Source organism: Crocodylus siamensis, unplaced genomic scaffold (assembly GCF_052110815.1).
Source record: "Crocodylus siamensis isolate JL-2025a unplaced genomic scaffold, ASM5211081v1 HiC_scaffold_123, whole genome shotgun sequence".
Taxonomy (NCBI): Eukaryota; Metazoa; Chordata; order Crocodylia; family Crocodylidae; genus Crocodylus; species Crocodylus siamensis.
Genome location: NW_028324533.1, coordinates 36,617 through 53,386, shown reverse-complemented (window position 1 = coordinate 53,386; position 16,770 = coordinate 36,617). Strand labels below are relative to the sequence as shown.

The 16,770-nt window shown below is 44.4% G+C and overlaps 1 pseudogene; it reads right to left on the bottom strand.

Annotated features, from left to right (window-relative positions):
* Window positions 1–1,929: 1,929 nt before the first annotated feature.
* Window positions 1,930–8,775, bottom strand: LOC149851862 (olfactory receptor 14A16-like; annotated as a pseudogene).
* Window positions 8,776–16,770: the final 7,995 nt, after the last annotated feature.

Below are 16,770 nucleotides of genomic sequence, written 5' to 3'. Positions count from 1 at the left end.
CACCACATGCACCTCCCTCCATTTTGTGTCCCCAACAGCCCCCTCTGCCCTCCCCCCTTCACATCCAACCCACTCCCCCCTTCCCCCACCATTCAGGTCCCACATGGTTCCCCCATTCAGGTCCCCAGATCATCTAGTCCACCCCCTGCCATGGCAGGAAAGAGTACTGGGGTCAAACGACCCCAGTTCCCTAACCTGTAGGTATGGTCTGGTTGTTCCTCCCCAGGTGCCCTTGCCCCCCATCCCTCAGCCCCTTTGGGTCTGACCCATCTTAGTTGCCATCAGCCCCAGTGCGGCCCAGAGTTCCAGATACTCTCCCCTCCAGGGCCCCACTTTCAGGTCCAACCCCACTATGACAGAGGGGCTTCCACTTTTCTGCAGCTGGCCAACCATTTCTAAAGTGCTCATGTCAATTTATATTTTTTTTGCCTCTGTGGAGGTGGGGTTGGGGGAGCCACCACACCAGGGGCTGCAGGAGAAGGCGGCACAGCAAAGGGGCTCCCGTTTTAACTCAGCTGGCCCTGCCCCTGGCCGCCCAGCCAATCAATAGGCACATGCGCAGTAGGGCAAAAGCTTTGCGGACAGACAGACAGACTAAGCCTTTTATTATATTACAATAATCAAGTCAAAGGGTTAGAAGGGGCCTCAAGGGTCATGTGGTGTAACCCCCTGAACAAATGCAGGAATGGCACTCCTAAACCATCCCTGATGAGTGCCTATCTAGCCTCTGTTCTGAAAACCTCCAATGACTGAGACTCCACAGCTTCCCCAGGAAGTCTCTTCCACTTCCTCGCTATTCTAAAAACAAGGGTGCTTTTTTCCCCAAAGTCTAATCTGCATGGCTGTAATCTGATGCTTGATATCCTCCCCTATGGAGCAAGGAAGACTAGCTGTTCACCCTCTTCTTCATGGCAGGTTTTCACTGTTATGATCTGCCCCTTAATTGCCTTTTCTGCAAGCTAAACATGCCTAGTTCTCTTAACCTCTCCCTGCATGACTTGCCTGCCAGCCCTTTATCATTCTTTCACCTATCTCTGAACTTCTCTAACTTCTCCATAATCCTTCTTAAAACATGAGCCCAGACCTTCACAAAATACTTTAGATGAAGCCTAACCAGCACCATGTAGACTGGCCACCACCACCTCCCATGTTTTAATCTAATACCTCTGTTGTGGCAGCTCCAAACTGCATTCAGTTTTTTGCAGCTACATCAACTTGCTGCCTCATGTTGAGATCTGTGATCCCCAGACTCCCTGAATCCTGTTCAACACTGCTGCTACCCAGCCATTTATAACCCAACCTGTATTTTGGCTTTTGATGATTCTTTCCTAGGTGCAGCACCTTGCATTTATTTCTTTACAACTCCCCCTGTTGTTTTTAGCCCATCTTTCCAATATCTATCCATATCTATGCTTATGCTATAAAGTGTTTGCAGTTCATCCCAGTTCCACCTCAGCAGCATATTTACTATATATTCTGTCATCCAAATAATTTTGGGACTTTGACTAGATCAGGGGTTCTCAATCCCTGAGCTGCAGCTGCCAGTCTGCAGCATGGTCGGCTGCCAGACCAGAAGTAGCCACAGACCGGCAAACCATGGCCCCCCACAGAGGTCCCTTCCAAAGGTAATTCCTATGATCCTTACCTTCCATTCTATGACCTTGCAACTTGGTTTGATTTATTTTAGGTGGGACAAAGAAACATTTGGATGCAAGAAATACTACTTTTCCACTTCAACAGTGTTTAATACAAAATAATCTGCATAAAGTATCATTGTCTTAGCAATGCTACAAAATTTAGCCCACCACCTTCATTTTTATAAGCAGGTTTCACATGGTAGCATGAAAGCAATTCAGCACAAAAATATATATATAAAGTAAAGTGAAGCCATGAAATAAGGATGGACCTATTATTTCTGGAGTAGTTTCCTCAAAACCTTTGCAGTAGTCTCCTCAGGGCAGCTTGGATCTCCCTGTTCCTCATGCTGTAGATGACCGGATTCATCAATGGAGGCACCACACAATACAGAACAGCTGCCAGGAGATCCAGAGGGGACGGGGAGTCAGAGATGGGCTTCGTGTAGGCAATGCCACCAGTGGAAAGAAACAGGGAGACCACAGTCAGGTGAGGAATGCAGGTGGAGAAGGCTTTCTGCCGGCCCTGCTCAGAGGGGATTCTCCACACTGCGGTGAAGATCTGAACATACGACACAATGATGAAAACAAAACAGCCTAAAGCTAAACCACACTGAAGACAAGGGCTGCCCGCTCTCTGCGGTATGTGTCAGAGCAGGAGAGCTTGAGCAGCTGGGGCACTTCACAGAAGAACTGGTTGATGATATTTGAGTGGCAGAAGGGTAGACTAAAGGTGTTCCCAGTGTGCAGTGCAGAGTACATGACACCAGCAACCCAAGCACTGGCAGCCATCTGGATGCAAGCTCTCCTGTTCATTATTATCCCATAATGCAGTGGCTTGCAGATGGCAACATACCGGTCATATGCCATGATGGTAAGAAAGGCAATATCAGCTGAACAAAAGAGGAAGAAGAGAAAGACCTGGGACACACATCCAGCAGTAGGAAATTGTCCTGGTGTTTGAGAGAGAATTGGCCATGGATTTGGGGACAATGACGGAGATAGAGCCAAGGTCAAGGATGGACAAATTACCAAAAAGGGGGAATGCAGTACATGGGGCTGTGGAGGTGGTGGTCGCTGTGAGAAAGTAACAAAGTTACAGACAGTGATAACAAGGAGGTTCCCCACCATTTTGCAAGGCTGCCAGGTATGCTGTCGAGAAAGATGACGTCTTGAAGTGTAAGATCTGCAGTATTATTGTTGGGAATATGGTTTTATGAGTATAAAGAAAATCTCCCGAGTGTCAGAGAAGCCCAGGAGGAGGAACCAATACCATCTTTCTGTTATCTCCACATTGTGTCACCGATCTTTGCCATTTGGGTACAAGAACTTTAAGCTCTTTTGGGCAAGGGATGCTTCTCACTATTCATTTGCTCATCACACTTTCTTGGGTCCCCCGATCGTAATTTGAGAGGCACTTGGATATGTCAAGTACATTTCCAGGGGGATCAACTGCAGGGCTTACTGAGTTCTCCCCACTCCAGGAATTTTTCTGGAAAACAACAAAATCTGGATGCAATGACTGAGGTGGGATTGTAATTCTGGTGTTGCTGGGCAATACTGAATCTCTGCCGTGGGGCTTAAATTTTAAATCTGTAAAGGTGTTTCATATAAAAATGTCTTTTGCTAAACATATACTTTTTCATAATACATGTATTTTCTTCAGAGCCATCAATTTATGAAGACGAACCATCAATATGGGGGTGGAGGGATAACTGGTGTGAATGTGCAGCCTCCAGGAGTTTTTGCTTGAAAAATCTCAAGTTTCCCAAACACTGAAATGTGTGGGTTCTTGGTAGCAATTTCAGATTTCTAAAGGGAGTTGTTTTCTTTTCTTTCTTTTCTTTTTCCTTTGACCAGCTAACAAATTTTGAACACCTTGCTATTAAAATGCTGAGAGCTTTCCAAATGAATGTCATTTTCAGGTTCTTAAATACCCCACACACTGTCCTTCTTGCCAAACAACTGTATTTAATTGCAATTAAAAACTTAAGCAAAGAATCTGCAGGATCTATCTTAAACTGACACAAACTTCACAAAGAATGGTGCATGATTTCCCCTCTACTGATCTATCTCATTTTCTCACACATCCCTTTTCTTAACAACCAACCACAGTTAATTTGAATAATAAACTTACAGCAATGTGAAGTTTTTCTCAGCTTGTGATCTTATCCTCCAGTGCCAGGAGTTTTGCTTATTTTCCCTCTACTGATCTATCTAATTTCCCTTTTCCCTGCCACTACCAAATCTTCACAAGTCAAAATATCTTAGCAGGAGATATCTCCACTCCAAGACTGACCTGACAGAAGTAGATCCAAACCAGTTTCTCCCTGCAGATGACTGTGAACTTTACTGGTTTGGAAGTACTGATGCTGCAGAAAGGTGATTTATCCACATCTTTCTTCTTCGGACTTCTGGGACTTATCCCCTAGAGCCCAGCTTACCTCTGAAGCACAACATCAGAAACAAGCCTTCCAGGATTCATGGTTTCTAAGGCAAAAAAAAATGTTTTGTTTTGATTCTTTAGTTTTATCATTTTTTATCTATTGTTTTCTACTTCTGGGCCAGGATATGTATCATCAGTGGTAGGCCTGTGCAACGTGGCTAGTATTCATTCCAGATTCGGGGGGCAGGAATTCCACTCAGTGATTCAAATTATTGTCCCGATTCAGTTCTGCCAAATATGTTTTGGAGATTCGTGTGCTGCCAAATTGGCCATGAATCTCCAGATTGAACAGATCCAATGATCCCACCCACTCTCCCAGCCCCATCAATGGCTGCCCCGCCGGGTCCCAGCATCCTGGCACCTTAAAAAAAAAAAAAAAAAAGGCAAAAAATCCCCACACTCACTGGCTCCTGCCAGGCAGGGGTGTGATCCTCACAGCCCCCCACCACCCCGCGCTGTGTGGGGGGATCTGCCATGAGCCCCAAGAGGCTGTGACAGCCGCTACAGCAACTGGTGAGTGCAGGTCTTTTTTCTTTTTTTATTTTGAAGTGTAAGTTAACCTGCACACTGGTTAGTGTGTATTTATTTTGTATTTGTATCAGTTAAGTATTAAATAAATGTGCAGTAACCAGAGTTACTACACAGTAGCACCAGCAAACACCTTTAATGTGATGCTACTGTGCAGTAGCCTAATACTACTGTAATAATTGCTAGTGCACTAGGCTGGGTGATATGCTAGATATCAGATCCTCAAGGTGCCAGTAGTCCTGGGATCGTCAGGCAGATCTGCTGACTGGGGTGTCTCTGGTACAGGTGTGGCCCTCACCTTGACCTCCCAAGCATTTACTCCAAGCCCAATGAACAGATGGGTTTCTTTATTATATATATAACTATATACAGGAAGAGAAAGAGCTTAATAAAAAAAGAAGGCATATATACATATATATGTTACCAATAGAGAATAATAAAACCAGTCATTCGAATACAATCTAGTAATGTAACCATAAGTGAATAATGTTCACACAGCGGGTTGCTCCCTTACACCGGACTCCTGCACTGATTACACACACCTGGTCATATCCTTTTGATTAAAAACAAAACAACAGTTTCCTTGTAGAATTAAACTTCCCCTCTCATTCTCATAAATAGCAACACATTTATTACTAAGATCCACCACTAGATGGTGTGAACACAGCTCCTGTCATTCTTCAGGCTCTGAACCCCCTTCATCAGGCTGGCCATTGTGCCGAAACCTCTGGGCAGATGGTGCAGGTGAAGGGTTTCCTCTTATCTCTTCTGTAAATAAACTGCCTGCAAATGCTACAGTATTAAATGCTTCCTCCCTCCCTCCCCCTGAGGTTTGTGCCTTCTCAGCCATTCCTCTTCTTAAGCTGTCTCCCCTCCCACGCTCACAGTCTGGCACAGGGGTTCCCCTCCCCTGGCAAGTCCTTTGTTCCTGCAGCTCCGAGCTCTCCTGGCTCAGACTGGCTTCCCTCGTGCAGGCAGTGCCGATGCGTAGGGCACCCCCTGACAGGCCACCACCTGAACAAATGCAGGAATGTTGCTCCTAAAGCATCCCTGATGAGTGCCTATCCAGCCTCTGTTTGAAAACCTCCAATGACGGACACTCCACAACTTCCCTGGGAAGTCTCTTCCACTTCCTTGCTATTCTTAAAACAAGGGTGCTTCTTCCACAGAGTCTAATCTACATCTACTTTGCTATAATCTGAAGCTTGATATATTTCCCTATGCAGCAAGGGTGAAAAGTTGTTCACCCTGGTCTTAATGGAAGGTTTTCAGATATTTGAAGACTGTTATGATCTGCCCCTTAATTGCCTTTTCTGCAAGCTAAACATGCCTAGTTCTCTTAACCTCTCCCTGCATGACTTGCTTGCCAGCCCTTTATCATTCTTGTCACCTGTCTCTGAACTCTCTAACTTCTCCATATTCCTTCTTAAAATGCAGAGCCCAGACATTCACAAAATACTTTAGATGAAGCCTAACTAGCACCATGTAGAGGGGAAACCACCACCTCCTGTGTTTTAATGTAATACCTCTGTTGTGGCAGCCCCAAACTGCATTCAGTTTTTTCCAGCTACGTCAAATTGCTGTCTCATGTTGAGTCTGTGATCCACCAGACTCCCTGGATCTTGTTCAACACTGATGCTACCCAGCCATTTATAACCCAACCTGTACTTTGGCTTTTGATGATTCTTTCCTAGGTGCAGCACCTTGCATGTATTTCTTTACAACTCACCTTGTTGTTTTTAGCCCATCCTCCCAATCTATCCATATCTATGCTTATGATATAAAGTATTTGCCGTTCATCCCAGTTTCACCTCATCTGGATATTTCTATATATTCTGTCATCCAAATAGTTAATTATACCAATTAGTAAAATAAATTCCACAATTTATAATTTGGGGACAATGACTAGATCAGGGTTCTCAATAGTGGGAATTAGACATAGATTTGGGCACAGTAACTGAGATGGAGCCAAGGTGCAAGAGAGACAAATTAATCAAGAAAAAGAACATGGGGGAATGAAGTTCATGGTTAAGAGTTACAGTTGTTATAATGAGGAGATTCCCCATCAGGGCTGCCAATTATACTGCTAAAAAGATAACGAAGTTTAAGATCTTGAACTCCTGAATATCAGAAAAGCCCAGGAGGAGGAAGTTGGTCACAGTGGTTTGGTTGGACATTTCCTTTTTCATTGCATTTTGCAAGGCCTGTGAACGAAGGACAAGGATAGTGGTCGGGATCAGAGTTACAAACACAACAGGAGGGAATCTCATGTCGGAAACAGCTCATGAACAAACTGTCAGTACTGTCTATCTTGAAGTGCTGGAAAACTGTCAGTGGAAAGTATTATTGCTGGGAATATGGTTTCCTGAGTATAAAGAAATTACACAAATTCTTTATCTGTGGACATATGTGTACGTGTGTGTGTGTGTGTGTGTGTGTATGTATGAATGTATGTATAAAACTATACCACACAAGAGAGTATTTTGGAACAAAACAAGGTTTATAATTATAAATATCAGTTTTGCAATATCTCAGAGGGTTTGCTTTTAATTGCTTCATGCTCTCATTCTCCTTATTTCAATTCTCACTATGACACCATCTCCCTTAATCAAGTTGGCAGCCCAGAGTGCGGCATTTTGTATTTGATTTTTAATAGCAACAACAGGAAAAGCAAGAAGCTCAGCAAACATCAAGGCCACAGGAAGATCAGGCACACTGAACACAGCACTTGTGACTACAGTACGATCCTGGTCAATAAAGTGCTACCACCCCCCTTTCCTCTTCCCTGGTATATAAAGCATAGAGATAGACAGTATCCTAAGTGTCATCTTGTGTGAAATGAATCTATACCAAATTCCGCCTGCCATGTGGTTATTAGCTGATTTATATGGTCCCCGTCCCCATCTGGACAGCCATCTCTATGCCAGGATAGGCCAATACCATCTTTCTGTTATCTCCACATTGTGTCATTGCTCTGTGCCATTTGGGTACAAGAACTTGAAGCTCTTTTGGACAAGGGATGCTTCTCACTATGCATTGGCTTATCACACTTTGTTGGGTCCCCTTATAATTTGAGAGGCACTCGGATATGTCAAGTACATTTTCAGGGGGATCAACTGCAGGGCTTCCTGAGTTCTCCCTGCTCCAAGAATTTTTCTGGAAAACAACAAAATCTGGACGAAATGACTGAGGTGGGATTGTAATTCTGGTGTTGTTGGGCAATACTGAATCTCTGCCGTGGGGCTTAAAATTTAAGCCTTTAAAGGTGTTTCATATAAAAATGTCTGTTGCTAAACATTTACTTTTTCATAATATATGCATTTTCTTCAGAGCCATCAATTTATGAAGAAGAACCATCAATATGGAGGTGGAGGGATAACTGGTGTGAAGGTGCAGCCTCCGGGAGTTTTTGCTTGAAAAATCTCAATTTGCCCAAACACTGAAATGTGTGGGTTCTTGGTAGCAATTTCAAATTTCTAAAGGGAGCTGTTTCTTTTCTTTCTTTCCTTTTTCCTTTGACCAGCTAACAAATTTTGAACACCTTGCTATTAAAATGCTGAGAGCTTTCCAAATGAATGTCATTTTCAGGTTCTTAAATACCCCACACACCTCACTTCTTGAGCAGCTGGGGTATGTCACAGAAGAACTGGTTGATGATATTTGAGTGGCAGAAGGGTAGACTAAAGGTGTTCCCAGTGTGCATTTCTGAATAAATGCCACCAGCAGCCCAAGCACCAGCAGCCATCCGGACTCAAGCTCTCCTGTTTATTATTATCCCATAATGCAGTGGCTTGCAGATGGCAATGTACTGGTCATGTGGCATGACGGTTAAGAGTGCTGAATCACCTGAACAAAAAAGGAACAGGAAAAACACCTGGGACACACATCCCGCATAGGAAATTGTCCTGGTGTTTAAGAGAGAATTGGCCATGGACTTAGGGCAATGATGGAGATGGATCCAAGGTCAAGGATGGACAAACTTACCAAAAAGTAGTACATGGGGCTGTGGAGGTGGTGGTCTGTAGTTACGACAGTGATAACAAGGAGGTTCCCCACCACAGCTGCCAGGTATGCGGCGAGAAAAATGACACAGTTTAAGATCTGCAGCTCCCGAGTGTCAGAGAAGCCCAGGAGGAGGAACTCAGTTACAGCCGTCCAGTTGGACATCTTCCTTCCCAGGGCACCATGCAAGTCCTGAGTATAATAGAACAAGTGCAGTGGTAAGGAAGAGAGTAACAAACTCAGTGGCTTTGATATTCTCATTAATAATGTCTCCAAATTTCATGTTAGGAATGTAGATATTCCATTTTTTGCCCTATGGATAATTTGATTTTAATAAATTACTTTTCCCTAACAGGACCTTACATAAAAGGAAATAGTATAAGATTCCATTTAAAAAGTGAAGAAAACGTTAGCCTACCCTCAACACAGATTTTTTTTTCTGTAAATCTGAAAGTATAATTTATCAATCTCACCTAGACAATGTATGCTGGAAACAAATACATGTGAAATAAAATATTATATAACATTTGATTGCCTTAGAGGTCCTAGTCACAACCCACCCTCCACACTACTCCCTATAAGCTGTATATGTTTATCTGAAATAATAGCAAAAACATTGAAAATGTCTTCATTCACTCTTGTAGCTTTGAATCTATTGTGCATAAAATGCAGTATGATTTCTGTTGCCAGGTTTTCCAACTTTTATATTCTTAAATCTCTTCTGCATCTTACTAAGACAGGACACTTTACCGATGCAGAAAACTTACTGAAATTGTTTTTGTAGAAGTTTCTTTTCCCTTGTGTCATATTCAGGCTTCCCCTGCCAAGACCCTTTGCTCTTTGCCAGTTAATCTCTCAGATCTCCTCTGCACCAACTAGGTCCCCAGAAGCACAGATAACTCAGAGGACTTTCTCTGCTCCCTCTGTCACTGAATGTCTAGATTAAATCCAACCAGGTTTCTGAGTGTGCAGCTGACCGCAACCCCACCTTGTAGAAAAGGACAGAAGCAAAACAGCAATTTTTCAGTTGTTTTCTTCCAAAGGCTCATGGGACTCGTTCCCTGGAGTCCTGCACAGCTCAAAAGGAAAAGCCCAGATGTAACCAGTCTGAGCTGTACAGATGTTAGCAGAACAGCAGAGCTGTGCTCTAGTTTAATCTCCCTCCCAAGACAAGTCATGGGATCTCTGAGAAGGCCCTGAGCTTCTCTATCTGGCTCTGTTGTCCCAGTTAGCCAGACTGGGCACCTTAGCATGCAGGAAGGCACCAACTTGCAATTGGGTTAGTTCCTTTGCAGTTTTGCATTAGTACATAACATGACACTAAACGTCAGGTTGTAAGGTGTAGGAAGTCTACAGGCCAATGAGAGGTAAAGCACTGCTCGACCTGGTGCTGGTAACCAGGGATAACCTAATCAGTGACCTAACGATCGAAGGGAAGCTGGTTGATAGTGACCATGAGCTGATCACCTTCACCATCCGCCATAAATTTGGCAAGTCAGTTAGTAATACAGAAGGCCAAAATTCAGAAAAGCTGACTTCAGCAAGCTAAGGAAGCTTGTCCGTGAGGCCCTAAAAGGGCCACAACCCAAAGGGAAGGGGATTCCAAGATGAATGGATGCTCCTCCAAGGAGCACTCCTGGATGCACAAGAAAAGTGTATCCCGTCTCAGAGAAGAGGCAGCAAAAGGACACAGCAGCCCCCTTGCTTCTCCATGGAACTAGTGGACCTCCTGCATCTTAAAAGAAAGACCTACAAAGGATGTAGGACTGGAACCACCTCCAAGGAGGAATATTCTGCACTTGTCTGGTCCTGCAGGGAGAGAATCAGGAAAGCAAAGGCTGTGATGGAACTCCAGCTAGCGTCAAGTATCAAGGACAATAAAAAGTCCTTTTTTAGGTATGTGGGGAGCTGGAGGAAAAGCAAGGGCAACGTTGGCCGGCTGGTAAAACAGATGGGATAACTGACAAGCAACACCCATGAAAAAGTAAACTTTCTAAAGGGGTACTTTGCATCAGTTTTCAGCAGTCCCATGGGATTCCCCTGCCCACTATGGGACAGGGAGGCCTGGGTGAGGGAGATTCCTTACGCTCCATCAAAGCTGACCTCATGAAAGAACACCTTGAATAGCTGTATACCTTCAAGTCAGCTGGCCCTAACCGTTTACATCCGAGGGTACTCAAGGAGCTGGCAAGCGTTATTGCTCATCCCCTTGCACAGATCTGTAAGAACTGCTGGCACTCTGGTGAAGTGCCCGGGGACTGAAAGGAGGCCAATGTGGTGCCTATCTTCAAGAAAGGGAGGAAAGTGGATCCGACATACTACAGGTGTATCAGCCTGACCTCTGTCTCGGGGAAGGTCTTGGAAAAGATTACCAAACAGGCCATCCTTAACAGATTTGCTGCTGGCAACATCCTGAGGGATAGCCAGCATGGGTTTGCTGCGCGTAGTTCTTGCTTGACCAATCTCATTTCCTTTTATGACCAGGTGACCTATCACCTGGACAAGCAGGAAGCGATTGATGTAATATATCTTGACTTCAAAAAAGCCTTCGATCTTGTATCCTATGATCACCTCTTGGCAAAACTGGCCAGTTGTGGCCTTGCCTCCACCACGATCCGCTGGCTGGGAAATTGGCTCCGTGCTCGGACGCAGAGGGTGGTGGCTGACACAAGTCAATTGTCGTGGTGTAATGTGACCAGCGGGGTCCATCAAAGCTCTGTCCTAGGGCCTATACTATTTAACATCTTCATTAATGATGTAGACATTGGTGTCAGAAGCAGACTGGTCAAGTTCACTGATGGCACCAAACTCTGGGGTAAAGCATCCACACCTGAAGACAGGAGGGTGAACCAGGCAGAACTTGAGAGGCTCAGAAAATGGGTGGATGAGAACCTGATGGTGTTAAACGCTGAAAAATGCAAGGTTCTCCACCATGGGAGGAAAAGCCTGCAGCATGCTTATAGGCTCAGCAGTGCTATGCTGGCTAGCACTACGGATGAAAGGGACTTGGGGGTCATGACTGACAACACGATGAACATGAGCCTTCAGTGTGATGCTGTGGCTAGTTAAGTGAGCAAAACACTGGCTTGCATCCACAGATGCTTCTTGAGCAAATCCCAGGATGTCATTCTCCCATTGTACTCTGCCTCGGTGAGGCCGCAGCTGGAGTACTGCATCCATTTTTGGGCTCCACAATTCAAAAAAGATGTGGAGAGGCTTGATAGAGTCCAGAGAAGAGCCACACGCATGATCAGAGATCAGGAAAACAGACCTTATGATGAGAGGCTGAGAGCCATGGGGCTCTTCAGAGTTGAACAACACAGGCTCAGGAGTGGTCTGGTGACGACACAGAAGTTTATCAGGGGTGCTCAGCAGGATCTGGGGAAATTTTTGTTCACCAGAGTGCCCAAAGGGATGACGAGGTTGAACAGTCACAAACTCCTCCATGACCATTTCAGGCTGGACATAAGGAAGAAACTCTTTACTGTCCGAGCCCCGATGGTTTGGAATAGACTGCCACTGGAGGTGGTTCAAGCACCTGTTTGAACATCTTCAAGAGACATTTGGATGTTTATCTTGCTGGGATATGAACCCTGCTGACTTCCTGCCCCTGGGGTAGGGGGTTGGAATTGATGATCCTCCAGGGTCCCTTCCACCCCTAGCGTCTAATGAAATCTATGAAACTTATGTAATATCTTTCCTAAATGTGACTATAAACTTTACTGACTTTTTAGATGTCTATCTCAGTCTGGCCCCCAGAAGCTATGTATCCTGGCCCAGAAGCAGTTAACAACAGATAAAAGGTGAACAAAGTAAAGAATCAAAACTTTAAAATATATGAACCCAGGAAGGCTTATTTCTGATTCTGTGCTTCAGAGGTAAGCTGGGCTAGCTCATAATGCCCATTGGAGACTAGGAAGTCTAGCTCCTACTGCTTGTTAACCATGCTCCTGGCATTAGTGTACAGGCACCTGAGTCTTCCAATTGAGACCCTGGAATTTTTTGTCACAGCATAGGCGACTGGTGCTGCCTTGGTCGGGGGACACATGCCCCCCCTGTGATCAGTGCCACTGAATCAGGGGGTGTTCTGCTGTGGCCGATCCTGCCAACTGGAGGGGGTTCCCCCCGCAACCAATTCCATGACAGCCAATCTCCACGGTCAGTCACGGCAGCCGCTTCAAGGAGTGGCCGCAACCACTTCTGAGAGTGGCTACAGTGATCAGCCAGCACTTACAGGGGTGGGGCATCAGTGCGCCCACCTCCCCCGCTGCCCATCGCCTAAGCAGCAAGCATGGCCAGTCAGGAGGTGCACCGGTGCTCTCAAGGGGTACATGTGCACCCCCTATGCATCGCCACTGTGTCACACTGAGGGTGAACCGTTCCTTCAGATCTTGCAAGAGTGCCTTACCTAGTGTCCCCAAGTAAGTCCCAGAAGCCCTAAGAAGAGAAATGTGGATAAATCACCTTCCTACAGCATCAGTTCTTCCACACCAGTGAAGTTCACTGTCTATCTACAGAGAGAAACTGGCTCTGCTTCTGCCAGTTCAGTCGTGGAGTGAAGAGAAAGCTCCTACTAAGATATTTGACTTCTGAAGATTTGGTAGTGGCAGGGAAAAGAGAAATTAGATAAATCAGTAGAGGGAAAATAAGCAAACAATCCTGGCCCTGGAGGATCTGATCACAAGCTGAGAAAAACTTGACAAAGAACATTGCAGTAAGATTGCAATTGCAAGTAACTGTGTTTGGTTGGTGATAAGCGGGATGTGTGGTATTTCGGAAAAAAGACACACAACTGGAAATTTCAGAACCTATTCAGCTTGTCAAAGAAAAAAAAGGAAAAGATAACAGCTCCCTTTAACTGAACTTTCTCCCAAGAACCCACATCTTTCAGGGTCTTTGGAACAATCAAAAGCTCAAGACTGTAGATTTAAACCTCCTGCACATATATTTTATTTTTAGTTCTTCTACATAAACTTATGTTTTAGAAATAATGCATACATATTGAAAAACATGTCTTTAAGACAAGACATTTTTAAAAGAAATATCCTTCCAGGCTTAAATTCTAAGCCCCACGGCAGAGATTCAGTATTGCCCAGCAACACCAGAATTACAATCCCACCTCAGTCATTGCATCCAGATTTGTTGTTTTCCAGAAAAAATGCCTGGAGGAGGGAGAACTCAGTAAGCCCCACAGTTGATCCCCCTGGAAATGTCTTTTACATATCCGAGTGCCTCTCAAATTAGGGTGGGTGACCCAAGGGGACCCAACAAAGTGTGATGAGAGCTTAAAGAGCTTGTAAAATGACAAAGATATGACATGAGATAAGAGATCCCTTGCCCAAAAGAGCTTCAAGTTCCACATTGTACCCAAATGACAAAGGGGACCCAGAAAGTCAATGACACAATGTGGCCCAAATAACAAAGGTCAATGACATAACAGGAGGATGGTATTGGCCTATCCTGGCTTAGAGATGACTGATCCAGATGGGGATGGGGACTATATAAATCTGGATAATAACCATGGCAGGCACTATAGATTCATTTCAGACAAGGTGACACTTAGGATGCTGTCTATGCTTATGCTGTATATAGCAGGGAAGAGAAAAGGGGGTGTGCTAGCAGTTTATTGACCAGCATCTTATTGTAGTCACAAGTGCTGTGTTCAGTGTGCCTCGCCTTGATGTTTGCTGAGCTTCTTGCTTTTCCTGTTGTTGCTCTTAAAATCAAATACAAAATGCCACACTCTGGTCTGCCAACTTGATGAAGGGAGATGGTTTCATAGTGAGATCTGACATGAGGAGTATGAGAGCATGAAATAATTAAAAGGCAAACCCTCTGAGATATTGCATAACCAATATTCATAATTATAAACATTGTTTTGTCATGAAATATTATATTTTGGGTGGTTTGGTTTATATATATATAAAACACACACACACACACACACATATATACACATACACCCACCACACACACAGATAAGGACTTCTGTGGAAAATTTCTTTATACTCAAAAAACCATATTCCCAGCAATAATACTTTCCACTGACAGTTTTCCAGCACTTCAAGATAGACAGTACTGACAGTTAGTTCATGAGCAGTATCTGATATGAGATTCCCTCCTGTTATGTTTGTAACTCTGATCCTGGCAACTATCCCTGTCCTTCCTTCACAGGCCTTGCACAATGCACTGAAGAGGGAAATGTCCAACCAAACCACCGTGACTGACTTCCTGCTCCTGGGCTTTTCTGATACTCGGGAGCTGCAGATCTTACACTTTGTTATCTTTCTAGCAGCGTACTTGGCAGCCCTCATGGGGAATCTCCTCATAATCACAATTGTAACTCTTAACTATGAACTTCATTCTCCCATGTTCTTTTTTTGATTAATTTGTTCATTGTGGACCTTGGCTCCATCTCAGTGACCGTGCCCAAATCCATGTCTAATTCCCTATTGAACACCAGGTGGATCTCCTACTCTGGATGTGTTGTCCAAGTGTTTTGGTCTCTTCTGCTTCTTGGGAGCAAATTTATCCCTTCTCACTGTTATGGCATATGACCGAAACATTGCCATCTGCAAGCCACTGCATTATGAGATAAATAATGAACAGGAGAGCTTGCATCCAGATGGCTGCCAGTGCTTGGGCTGCTGGGGTCATCTACTCTGCACTGCACACTGGGAACACCTTTAGTCTACCCTTCTGCCACTCAAATACATCAACCAGTTCTTCTGTGAAATACCCCAGCTACTCAAGCTCTCCTGCTCTGACACATACCGCAGAGAGCTGGCAGCAATTGTCTTCAGTGTGTTTAACTCTAGGCTGTTTTGTTTTCATCGTTGTGTCGTATGTTCAGATCTTCACCGCAGTGTGGAGAATCCCCTCTGAGCAGGGCCATCAGAAAGCCTTCTCCACCTGCATTCCTCACCTGATTGTGGTCTCCCTGTTTCTTTCCACTGCTGGCTTTGCCTACATGAAGCCCATCTCTGACTCCCCGTCCCCTCTGGATCTCCTGGCAGCTGTTCTGTATTGTGTGGTGCCTCCATTGATGAATCCGGTCATCTACAGCATGAGGAACAAGGAGATCCAAGCTGCCCTGAGGAAACTGCTCCACAGGTGATCCTCTGGAACAATATGTCCATCTTTGATGACTTTGCTTTACTAACTTTTTTTTATAATTAACTCATGAAATTATTGTTTTCATACTATAGTGTGCAGCACTATTTACAAAAAATAAAGGTGGTGGGTTAAATCTGTAACTTTGTACGTAGAATGACACTTGACTTGGGTCAATTTTGTGTTAATACCATTGAAGCAGGAAAGTAATGTTTCATGCATTCAATTTTACCATCTGCACCACCTAAAATAAATCCCATGAATTGCAAGATGATGAATGGAAGACTTTTGTTTACCAGTTGATGTAATCAATTATTTGGATATAGGCAAATATCCAGATTCTGTGAAGGTGGGATGAACTGCAGACACTTTAGAGGACAGGCACAGAATTCAGATGGACCCGAATAGACTGGGAAGCTGGGCTAGAAACAAATGAAGGATGAAGTCCAAGGAAAGAAATGCAAGTTGTTACATGTAGGGATCTTTCACGAATAATTGAAAGCACAACTACAAGCTGGGTTATAAATGGATTGTGTGGCAGCATTGTCGGAAAGGATCTTGGGGATCTGGTAGATCAAAGACTCAACACGAGTCACCAATTTGATGTAGCTACAAAAACATGAATGCAGTTTAGGCTGCAACAAGTCAAGTATTAGTTAGAAAACATGGGAGGTGATTGGGATCGGTGCTTGGACCCATGCTATTTAATATATTCATTAAGAATGTGGACGAGGGAGTGGAAAGTTCAATGATTATGTCAGCAGACATTACCAAGCTGTGCGGATACATGGGCATACCATAGGATAAGGGCAAAGATCAGGATGACCTTGACAGGCTGGATTTATGGGAGGAACAAAGTCAGATCAGGTTTAACAGGGAGGCAGAAGTGCAAGGTCTTTCCCTGAATAGGAATAAACTTCACCACAACTATACCGTGGGTGGTGGTCCACTGCCTGGCACAGCATCCAAATCAGACCTGGGGGTCACGATCACCGGAACATGAATATGAGCCAACAGTGTGTCGAGGCTGTCTGAAGGGAAAGCCTT